Here is a 10,653-nt window from a genome sequence, read left to right as displayed (position 1 = left end):
CATGGTAAACCGTAATTTATACATATTTTTATCCCATGCTTAGCACATTTATGGATGAATTCTCCTTAGATTTGGTGAATTAGATGCTCCTAATTGTTTAATTTCATGTTTTATACTTAGGTGAGCATAGGAGAGTAAAAAGAGCGAGAAATGGGCCGAAAACGGAGAAAATGAACCCACATGGGAAATCAACATGGCCTGGACTTCCTCACACGGGCGTGTCACACGAGCGTGTTACACGGTCGTGTCCATTTGGTAGGATCGAAGCACGACTTACACGGGTAGACTACACGCCTGTGCCTATTCAACAGCCTTGACCACTGGCTAGAGTAATCGCACATGGGCGTGTCACACGGGTGTGTCCCTGCCGAGCCCAAGTATAGTTCTATTTGGAAAGGGCCACTTTTGAAAGCTTTTAGGCATTCTAAAGCCTAGTTAAACACCTGAAGAAGCACTTATAAGGGAGACACGGAGTAGGAGGCAAGGAATTACTCAAGGGTAGCCGATTGGTCCATCTCAAAAGCCGGATTCATCATCAAGACTGAAGATCTCCCTTCAATTTCCATTCAGGGGTTTTGTGTTTTCTTTATGTTTTGTATTCATTATTCTTCTAAGATGTTTTCTTTTATAATTATGAACTAAACTCCCTAAATACCTAAGGGGAATGAAACCTAAGAACGAATCTTGTTATTATTATCCAAATTGTATGATAAATATTTGACTTGTTCTTAATTATGTGTTCTTAATTCTTGTTTTAATATTTCAGGATATTGATTCAAGTTAATGCTCTTATTCAGAGGAGGAATAGACCCTGTCTAAGAGTAAATTTGTCATAATTAAGCGGAGTTGATTATACGCCTAAAGATAGGGTGATAAGATTTTGCCGGATTAGGGTGAAACCTAAGAAGGGGATCCATAGATCGAGTTAATGCAACACTAGGGCATTAATTAGAAAGAGATTTCAATTAATCAACCTAGGGTTAGACGTTATTAGTCTCGAGAGAGATAATAATATAACTTAGGGATTTCTACAGATCAAGTCAAATGAATAAATCGTCTGATTCAGAGTCAAATAACAAGTGAAGTCTAGGTGGATTTTTTCTTGGGTATTGTCTTAATGAATCGAGTTTTCCCAAGAGCTTTTTCCCAATTTTCTCTTTGTGCACCCTTAGTTTAGTTAATTAGTCTAGATAAAAAAATCCTTTAATTTTTAGGTTAGACAATAAAAAGAAAGTAATTACTAGTACTCTTGGTTCTATTAGGTTTGACAATTCGGTCTTGCTAAAACTATACTACTATTAGATACGTACACTTGCCTTCATTGTGATAATAGTTAGTTCCAAGAACGATTAATTATAAATACTTAAAACCTATCACGAATATCATGTATCAAGTTTTTGGGGCCGTTTCCGGGGAACTAAGATATTAGGAACACTCAATTTTTATTACTTTAGTCATTTTACTTTATTTATTTAAATTTTTATTTTCCTTTCTAATTTTTCATTTATTCATTCCTGGCAGGTTTTTATAGTGTATGACTAGAAGAAACCCGTCGGGACCATTACTGTTTGATACTGAGATCGATCGCACAGTTCACAGAAATCGAAGAGAAATAAGGCAAAGCTTAAGATACACAGAGGAAGAGCAAGAGGAAGATATTTCAACCACAACCGATGAGATGGCTGAAAACCAAGAAAATCTGCTACCTCCTGCGATTGCTGCTAATCAGAATCCTGCTCCACGTACTGTGTATGATTATGCTAAACCTTATTTAATAGGAACTGAATCAAGCATAGTTAAGCCTGTTGTTGCTGCAAATAATTTTGAACTGAAACCTAACACCATTCAAATGATCCAACAGTTTGTTCAGTTTGATGCTTTGCAGGATGAGGATCCCAACGCTCACTTGGTGAATTTCTTAGAGTTTTGTGACACTTTTAAAATCAATGGCATTTTTTGGTAATGCCATTCGCCTTCGGTTGTTTCCCTTTTTGTTGAGGAATAAGGCTAAACAGTGGTTGAACTAGTTACCACGAAGGTTAATCACTACTTGGGAACAAATGACTGAAAAGTTTTTATTAAAATATTTTCTTCCTGCTAAAATAGCCAAATTATGTAATGATATCTCTTCTTTTATACAGATGGATTTAGAAACACTCTACGATGCGTGGGAGAGATACAAGGATCTGTTGAGAAGGTGCCCTCACCATGGGTTACCACTCTGGCTACAGGTTCAAATGTTTCATAATGGCCTGAATCCTTTGACCCGACAAATGATTGATGCAGGCGCTGGTGGAACTATCAATAATAAGACACCTGAGGATGCTTATGAATTTATAGAAGAGATGTCACTGAATAATTATCAGTGGCAAGTCATGAAGACAAAACCAACGAAAACAATCGGTGTTTTTAACATCCATTTGGTCACCATGCTCTCTAATCAGGTAGAACTTTTGAATAGAAAAATTGATGGTTTCCTTGGTTCTTTACAGGTCCACCTAGTAATGCAGTGCGAAGCAAGTAGAGGTGGATCAAGCACTTCAGAATATCCACCCTATGGCTACAACATGGAGAACGAGCAGTTAAATTACATGGGTAATAATCCTTGATCTCAAAATAATCCTTATAGTAACACTTACAATGCAGGTTGGAGGAATCACCCAAATTTTTCATGGGGAGGATAAGGAAATCAGAGACCACCACCAACTCCGGGCTTTCAACAACCACCGTACCAGCAGGAAAAGAAGCTGAACCTTGAGGAGATGCTAACAAAATTCATCTCGGTGTCAGAAACTCATTTTCAGAATACCGAGACAGCACTTAAAAATCAACAAGCATCATTCCAAGGGCTCGAAGCTCATATAGGACAGCTCGCCAAATTAATATCTGAACAACCACCAGGAAATCTACCTAGTAACACTGAACCCAACCCAAAAGAGCACGTGAAAGCAGTTACACTAAGGAGAGGGAAAGTGTTAGCTAAATCTGAAAAGAAGTCACCACAAGAAGCTGACAGAAAGGAGGTCAAACCCAAAAACAATCACAATCTAATGCTAAAAGAATATAAACCACCAATCTCATACCTAGCAAAGTTGAAGAAAGACCACATGGATGCATAATTCGATAAATTTCTTAAACTTTTTAAACAATTGCATATTAACTTACCTTTTTTTGAAGCTTTATCGCAGATGCCTACATATGCAAAATTTTTAAAAGGAGCTTCTAACAAAAAAAAAAGAAAGTTTGAAAACTTATCTATAGTGGAACTTCATAAGGAGTGATCAACCATACTCCAAAATAAACTGCCAACCAAACTGAAAGATCCAGGAAGTTTTACTATGCCCTGCTTAATCGGTAGTTTGAATGTTGATAAAGCACTAGCTGATTTAGGCGCCAGCATTAATTTGATGCCATAAAAAATGTTTAAACAACTTGGTCTTGAGGAACCTAAACCAACTAGGATGAGTATTCAATTAGCTGATAGATCTGTTAAATATCCTAGGGGAATTATAGATGACGTACTTGTAAAAGTAGATAAATTTATATTCCCTGTTGATTTTATTGTGCTTGACATGGATGAAGATGTTGAGGTGCCTTTAATCTTAGGTCGGTCATTTTTAGCCACTGCTAGGGCTATAATTGATGTGGGTAAGGGTAAATTGGTACTTAGAGTAGGTGACGAAGAGATTATTTTTAAAATTTATCATGCCATGAGATTTTCTAGGGAACAGGACGACTCATGTTATTTTATCGACTCTATTGATCATGCTACTCAAGATTCTTTTCAGGAAATCATACACAAGGACACGATAGAACTATGTCTTGCCCAAAGAGAGGGGGTGGATGATGATTCTGAGATAGGAACCGAACTAAACTCCAATGAAACCTCTCCAAAACTAGCAGAATATAAGGGAATTAAGGTAAAAGCTGAACTTAAGCAAAAACCCTCTATTGAAGAATCTCGCAAACTGGAACTTAAACAATTGTCGAATCACTTGGAATATGCATTCCTTGGAAATAATTCTACATTACCGGTAATTATTGCATCCAACTTGCAACCCAAGGAGAAAGAGGAATTACTCCACATATTAAGAGAGCATAAAAAGGCCATAGGTTGGAAAATTTCTGACATTAAAGGGATCAACCCTTCTTTTTGCACCCATAAAATTTTAATGGAAGATGAATATAAACCATGTGTGCAAGCCCAAAGACCCCAACATGAAGGAAGTTGTTAAAACTGAGGTAATTAAACTCCTAGATGCTGGAATTATTTATCCTATTTCTGGCAGTTCTTGGGTGAGTCCAGTGCAGGTTGTTCCTAGGAAAGGAGGCATGACTGTTGTAGCCAATGAGAAGAATGAATTAATCCCAACAAGAATAGTCACAGGTTGGAGAGTGTGCATTGATTATAGGAAGCTATATGATGCCACGATAAAAGATCACTTCCCCCTTCCATTCATTGACCAAATGTTGGAAAGATTGTCAGGGCACATGTACTACTGCTTTTTAGACGGACACTCTGGCTATTTCCAAATCCCAATAGCTCCTGAAGATCAAGAAAAGATGACATTTACATGTCCGTACTGTACGTTTGCTTATCATAGAATGCCTTTTGGATTATGTAATACTCCTACTACTTTTCAGCGTTGTATAATGGCCATTTTTGACAAACTCATAGAAGACGTCATGGAGGTATTTATGGATGATTTCTCAGTTTTCGGTAACTCTTTCCATCCTTTCCTCAAAAATTTAAAACGAGTGTTAATAAGATGTGAGGAAACAAACCTTGTGCCTAACTGGGAAAAATGTCACTTTATGGTTCAAGAAGGTATTGTGTTAGGACATAAAATTTCTAGTAGAGGGATTAAGGTTGATAAATCTAAAATTGAAACCATTGAAAAACTAAGTCCCCCTAATTCGGTTAAGGCTATTAGAAGCTTTTTAGGACATGCTGGGTTTTCTAGAAGATTTATTAAAAACTTTTCTAGAATAGTTAAGCCTTTGACTAAATTACTAGAAAAAGATGTGTCTTTTAATTTCAATCAGGAGTGTTTAGAAGCATTTAATACTTTAAAGGATAACTAACTAAAGCTCCAATTATAATTGCACCTGATTGGAATTTACCTTTTGAACTAATGTATGATGCGAGTGATTTTGCAGTAGGTGCAGTTTTTGGGACAGCGAAGAGATAAACATTTTCAACCTATCTATTATGCTAGCAGAACATTGACAGCCGCACAAGAAAACTACACCACCACGGAGAAAGAGCTGCTAGCTATGGTTTTTGCATTCGATAAATTTAGGTCATATCTAATATTGTCTAAAGTTGTCGTTTCTACTGACCATTCCGCTCTTCGCCACCTTTTGACTAAAATTGATGCAAAACCTCGACTTATTGCAGGAATTTGACTTAGAGATTAAAGATAAGAAAGGAGCTGAAAATCTCGTGGCTGACCATCTCTCCAGGCTTGGAAACTCAAATACCAAAGAGCCAGATGACATTGAAATAAATAATTCATAACCTGAAAAACAATTTTTTTACTATATCTGATTCTAAGGTACCTTGGTTTGCAGATATTGCAAATTTTTTAGCCGCTAACATTATCCCAAAAGGGTTGACACATTAGCAAAAGAAGCGATTCTTCACTAATGTGAAAAACTACTTTTGGGAAGACCCTTTTCTTTTCCGTAAATGTGCAGATCAAATCATTAGGAGATGCATTACAAGGACAGAAGCATTGAAAATCTTGGAACATTGCCACTCAAGACCGACTGGAGGAAATTACGGTGGAAATAAGACCGCACATAAAGTCCTTGAATCAGGTTTTTATTGGCCCACTCTATTCAAAGACGCAAACAGGTATGTTATTTCTTGTGACAAATGTCAAAGGACAGGTAATATATCCAAACATGATGAAATGCCTCAGACATATATGCTCTCATGTGAAATATTTGACATTCGGGGTATCGACTTCATGGGTCCATTCCTTAGCTCATTCGGGAATAAATATATCTTAGTAGCTGTTGATTATATGTCCAAATGGGTTGAAGCCCAAGCTTTACCTACTAATGATGCTAGAGTAATAGTACGATTCCTTAATAAACTTTTCTCTCGATTTGGTACACCTAGAGCAATTATTAGTGATAGGGGTACTCATTTTTGTAACGCCCAATTTGACAAGACCCTTAAGAAATACGGAGTTCATCACAGAACAGCTACCCCTTATCACTCTCAAACTAGTGGCCAAGTCGAAGTAGCGAAAAGAGAGCTTAAACGTATCCTAGAAAATACAGTAGAATTAAACAGGAAAGATTGAACAATGAAAGTAGATGATGCTTTATGGGCTTATAGAACTGCTTTTAAGACTCTTATAGGAACATCATCTTACAGACTTGTTTATGGGAAAAGTTGTCATCTACCGTTTGAGTTAGAACACAAGGCATTCTGGGCTATAAAATTTCTAAACCTTGACCCCAAACTTGTAGGTGAAAATAGGTTGATGTAGTTGAACGAGTTAGATGAGTGGCGAGCCAATGCATATGAAAATTTGCGCCTATACAAGGAAGCGACAAAGTGCCGCCACGATGCCCATTTGAAGCAAGAAGGCAATTTAAAGTTGGAGATCTTGTCCTGTTATATAACTCAAGGCTCAAATTGTTTCCTAGAAAGCTTAAATCACGATGGTCAGGCCCTTTCATAGTTCAAACTGTGTTTCCATATGGCACAGTAGAGGTAAGTCATCCATCACAGGGCACTTTTAAGGTAAATGGACATCGTCATAAAATTTATAACGGTGAGAATTTCAAAGACGATAAATAGGAGCTACGGCTCCACGAAGTTACCTAAATATACCTATAAGGTAGAGTCGAGCTTAAACTATAAATAAGAGCTGCTTGGGAGGCAACTCGAGCACTAACGGTGTTAACTTCTTTAAATTTTAGTCTTCAACACTTAATTCCCTAACTGAGTCACTGAACACCGAATTTCCAGAGACACACGGCCAGGCACACGGGGGTGCCGTAGGCCATGCACATACCATAATATGTAACAAGGCCATGCTATACGGCCGTGTAAAAATAGGGCAAAACATCTCCCTGACACGGGATTCAATAAGTTGCCACAGCCGTGCGACATGGCCATGGGCAATCCTGCCAAATTAACACGGGCGTACGACACGATCGTGCCCACCGACCATGGTCAAGCTGTCAAAATAACACAGGCATTTGCCTGCATACATAGGCGTGGGAGAAGTGAACGAAGGTTGACACAGCCGTGCACCATGACCATGTACACCAATGCGCCCAATTTCAAAAACCACAAAACGCACAGGCTGAAATGAGGGCACACGGGCGTGCCCCATGGCCGTATGCCCCAATCTCTTTATAAACACCTATTATTTATTTTATTTTTATCTTTATATTTTAAAATTACTTTTTATTTCCTTTTAATACTACTTTATCTTGCGATTTTATAATTTTTATTCGGCTGTTTCTTTACGAGTAATTATGATTCTTTATATTTCCTAAAAAGTTCCTGATTTTATCACAGTTATAAAGAGCTCCAAAGCTCACCATCACTTAGGAACTTGATACTCCACTGGAAAAGGTTCTCCACGACTGCCATGTCCTGCCCGACCACCACGATAACCTCTTCATGGACACTATGGTTGTGGAACCCAACCTCTACCATCACTGGAGTATCCTTCCCCAATCTTATCATTTCCCATTGGTTGATTATTCTCCATAACTCCATTTCAAGGAGTCCATTCATCATTCAGGAAGTTTTACTTCTCTCCCTATCTTATGATCTTATATCTATATCGTCATGAATCTAACTTTGTACATTGAGGGCAATGTGCATCTTCAGTGTGGGGGGTCTTTTATATCATTATCAGAAACCCCTGAATTTTGTCTCGTTCTCATGTGATCTTCTCATACCACTATTACAATGAATTTTGATTAAGTTATGATTTTTTTGATATGTCTTGAGCTAAAATATAGGCATTTATGCATTGATCGTTTAAACTTTAAGACATTAGCGAATCAAGTATGATAAGTTGATTTTTGAGAATTTAAAACTTTTAGGTTGTTTTCCCCAAGTTTAGGTATTATTTTGAGTTGAAATTCACAGGTTTGAACATCAAAAAACCATAATTTTTGTGAGATCTTGAGCCTTTAGAGCATCTAGTTCTTTCATGCTCACTTTTATTGTTGCTTTAAGTACGTCACTATTGATTTGTTATTCTAGAACTTGCTTGATTATGCATGTCAAGACCACACCATTTGATTTGATATGTCGAGATGATAAAGGCACTTAGGTTTAACCCACTCACTCCACAAAAGCCTACCTTCATAATTAAAACTTAGTAAACCCCTTTGAGCCTAACAAGCCATTAATTGATTTACCTTCAATATTAACCCATAACCCATTATTGTTGAAATCCTCTAATTTGATCCTTATTTTTGTCGAGATTTGATTTGAACTAATTGCTTAGCTATGTTTTATTCTTCAAAGTTTTATGTTATTTGACTTGTTTTTAAAAAAAATACAATACTCACATACATTTTAGTACTAATTCGCGTTTTTGAGCTTAAGTGTTAATTCTATATTCTGAGAAGAAACTCATTTGTATTCAACTAATGGCTAGTTATTTTTCTAGCTAGGTAATTTTTCAATTCAATCTCGGTTCCAACCTTTTCTTTCAGCTTGTGACCACACCCCCTAACCAAAGCCACACTACAACCCTCTAAAGACCTTTTTGATTGATGTGTCATGTCAATATATAGTGGTGGAGATTTGATTTTCAAGCAAGCCTATGGTAATAACTTTTCATATTGACTAATGAGTGCTTTATTTGATGCCCTTAAACACCTCAAGTGATTTGAGTGAACCTTTAGTGAGGATGTTAAACTCTGTGATATTTTGATCAAAGGTGATTACTTAGATGAAGGGGGACACCTATGTTTTCATGATAAAATGCTTAACTTGGAATGTTCGAAACTTTGATGTACTTTTAGTTGAATTTTCAATGTATGATCACTTATGGATTATTTTGAGATATTATTAATAGGGATTATAAATTGAGAAGAATTTATTTTGATTGTGAGTTGTGGATTTTGCTTGAGGACAAGAAAACGCTTAAGTGTGGGGGTATTTGATAAACCGTAATTTATACATATTTTTATCCCATGCTTAGCACATTTATGGATGAATTCTCCTTAGATTTGGTGAATTCGATGCTCCTAATTCTTTAATTTCATGTTTTATACTTAGGTGAGCATAGGAGAGTAAAAAGAGCGAGAAATGGGCCGAAAACGGAGAAAATGAACCCACATGGGAAATCAACACGGCCTGGACTTCCTCACATGGGCGTGTCACATGGCCGTGTCCATTTGGCAGGATCGAAGCACAACTTACACGGGTAGACTACACACCCGTGCCTATCCAACAGCCTTGACCACGGGCTGAAGTAATCGCACACGGGCGTGTTACACGGGCGTGTCCTTACCGAACCCAAGTATAGTCCTATTCGGAAAAGGCCACTTTTGAGGGCTTTTAGGCATTCTAAAGCCTATTCAAACACCTAAGGTGGCACTTAGAAGGGACACACGGAGTAGGAGGCAAGGAATTACTCAAGAGAAGCCGATTGGTCCATCTCAGAAGCCGGATTCATCGTCAAGACTGAAGATCTCCCTTCAATTTTCATTCAGGGGTTTTGGGTTTTCTTTATGTTTTGTATTCATTATTCTTCTGAGATGTTTTCTTTTATAATTATGAACTAAACTCCCTAAATACCTAAGGGGAATGAAACTTAAGAACGAATCTTGTTATTATTATCCAAATTATATGATAAATATTTGACTTGTTCTTAATTATGTGTTCTTAATTCTTGTTTTAATATTTTAGGATATTGATTCAAGTTAATGCTCTTATTCAGAGGAGGAATAGACCCTGTCTAAGAGTAAATTTGTCATAATTAAGCGGAGTTGATTACACGCCTAGAAATAGGGTGATAAAGCTTTGCCGGATTAGGGTGAAACCTAATAAGGAGATCCATAGATTGAGTTAATGCAACACTAGGGCGCTAATTAGAAAGAGATTTCCATTAATCAACCTAGGGTTAGATGTTATTAGTCTCGAGAGAGATAATAATATAACTTAGGGATTTCTACGGATCAAGTCAAATGAATAAATCGTCTGATTCAGAGTCAAATAACAAGTGAAGTCTAGGTGGATTTTTCCTTAGGTATTGTCTTAATCAATTGAGTTTTCCCAATAACTTTTTCCTAATTTTCTCTCTATGCACCCTTAGTTTAGTTAATTAGCCTAGATAAACAAATCCCTTAATTTTTAGGTTAGATAATAAAAAGAAAGTAATTACTAGTACTCTTGGTTCCTTTGGGTTCGACAATCTGGTCTTGCTAAAGCTATACTACTATTCGAGAGGTACACTTGCCTTCATCGTGATAATAGTTAGTTCCAAGAACGATTAATTATAAATACTTAAAACCTGTCATGAATATCACGTATCATTCCACCGAAAATTTTAGCAAAGATAAAGTCTTTTGAAGCTTGAAATTTCAGCAACTCATTACTCACACAAGTAAGTGATTTTCTTGATAATTTTTGTACTTTTGGAATCCCCTTTGCAT

The 10,653-nt window shown here is 36.9% G+C and overlaps 1 non-coding gene across 1 annotated transcript; it reads right to left on the bottom strand.

Moving 5' to 3' along the window:
• Positions 1 to 2,108: 2,108 nt before the first annotated feature.
• LOC121211842 (small nucleolar RNA R71) lies at positions 2,109 to 2,215 on the bottom strand. The gene has a single exon (XR_005907060.1). It is a non-coding gene; the product is annotated as a small nucleolar RNA R71 (small nucleolar RNA).
• Positions 2,216 to 10,653: the final 8,438 nt, after the last annotated feature.

Source organism: Gossypium hirsutum, chromosome A12 (assembly GCF_007990345.1).
Source record: "Gossypium hirsutum isolate 1008001.06 chromosome A12, Gossypium_hirsutum_v2.1, whole genome shotgun sequence".
NCBI lineage: Eukaryota > Viridiplantae > Streptophyta > Magnoliopsida > Malvales > Malvaceae > Gossypium > Gossypium hirsutum.
This window is presented reverse-complemented; position numbering and strand designations above follow the sequence as displayed.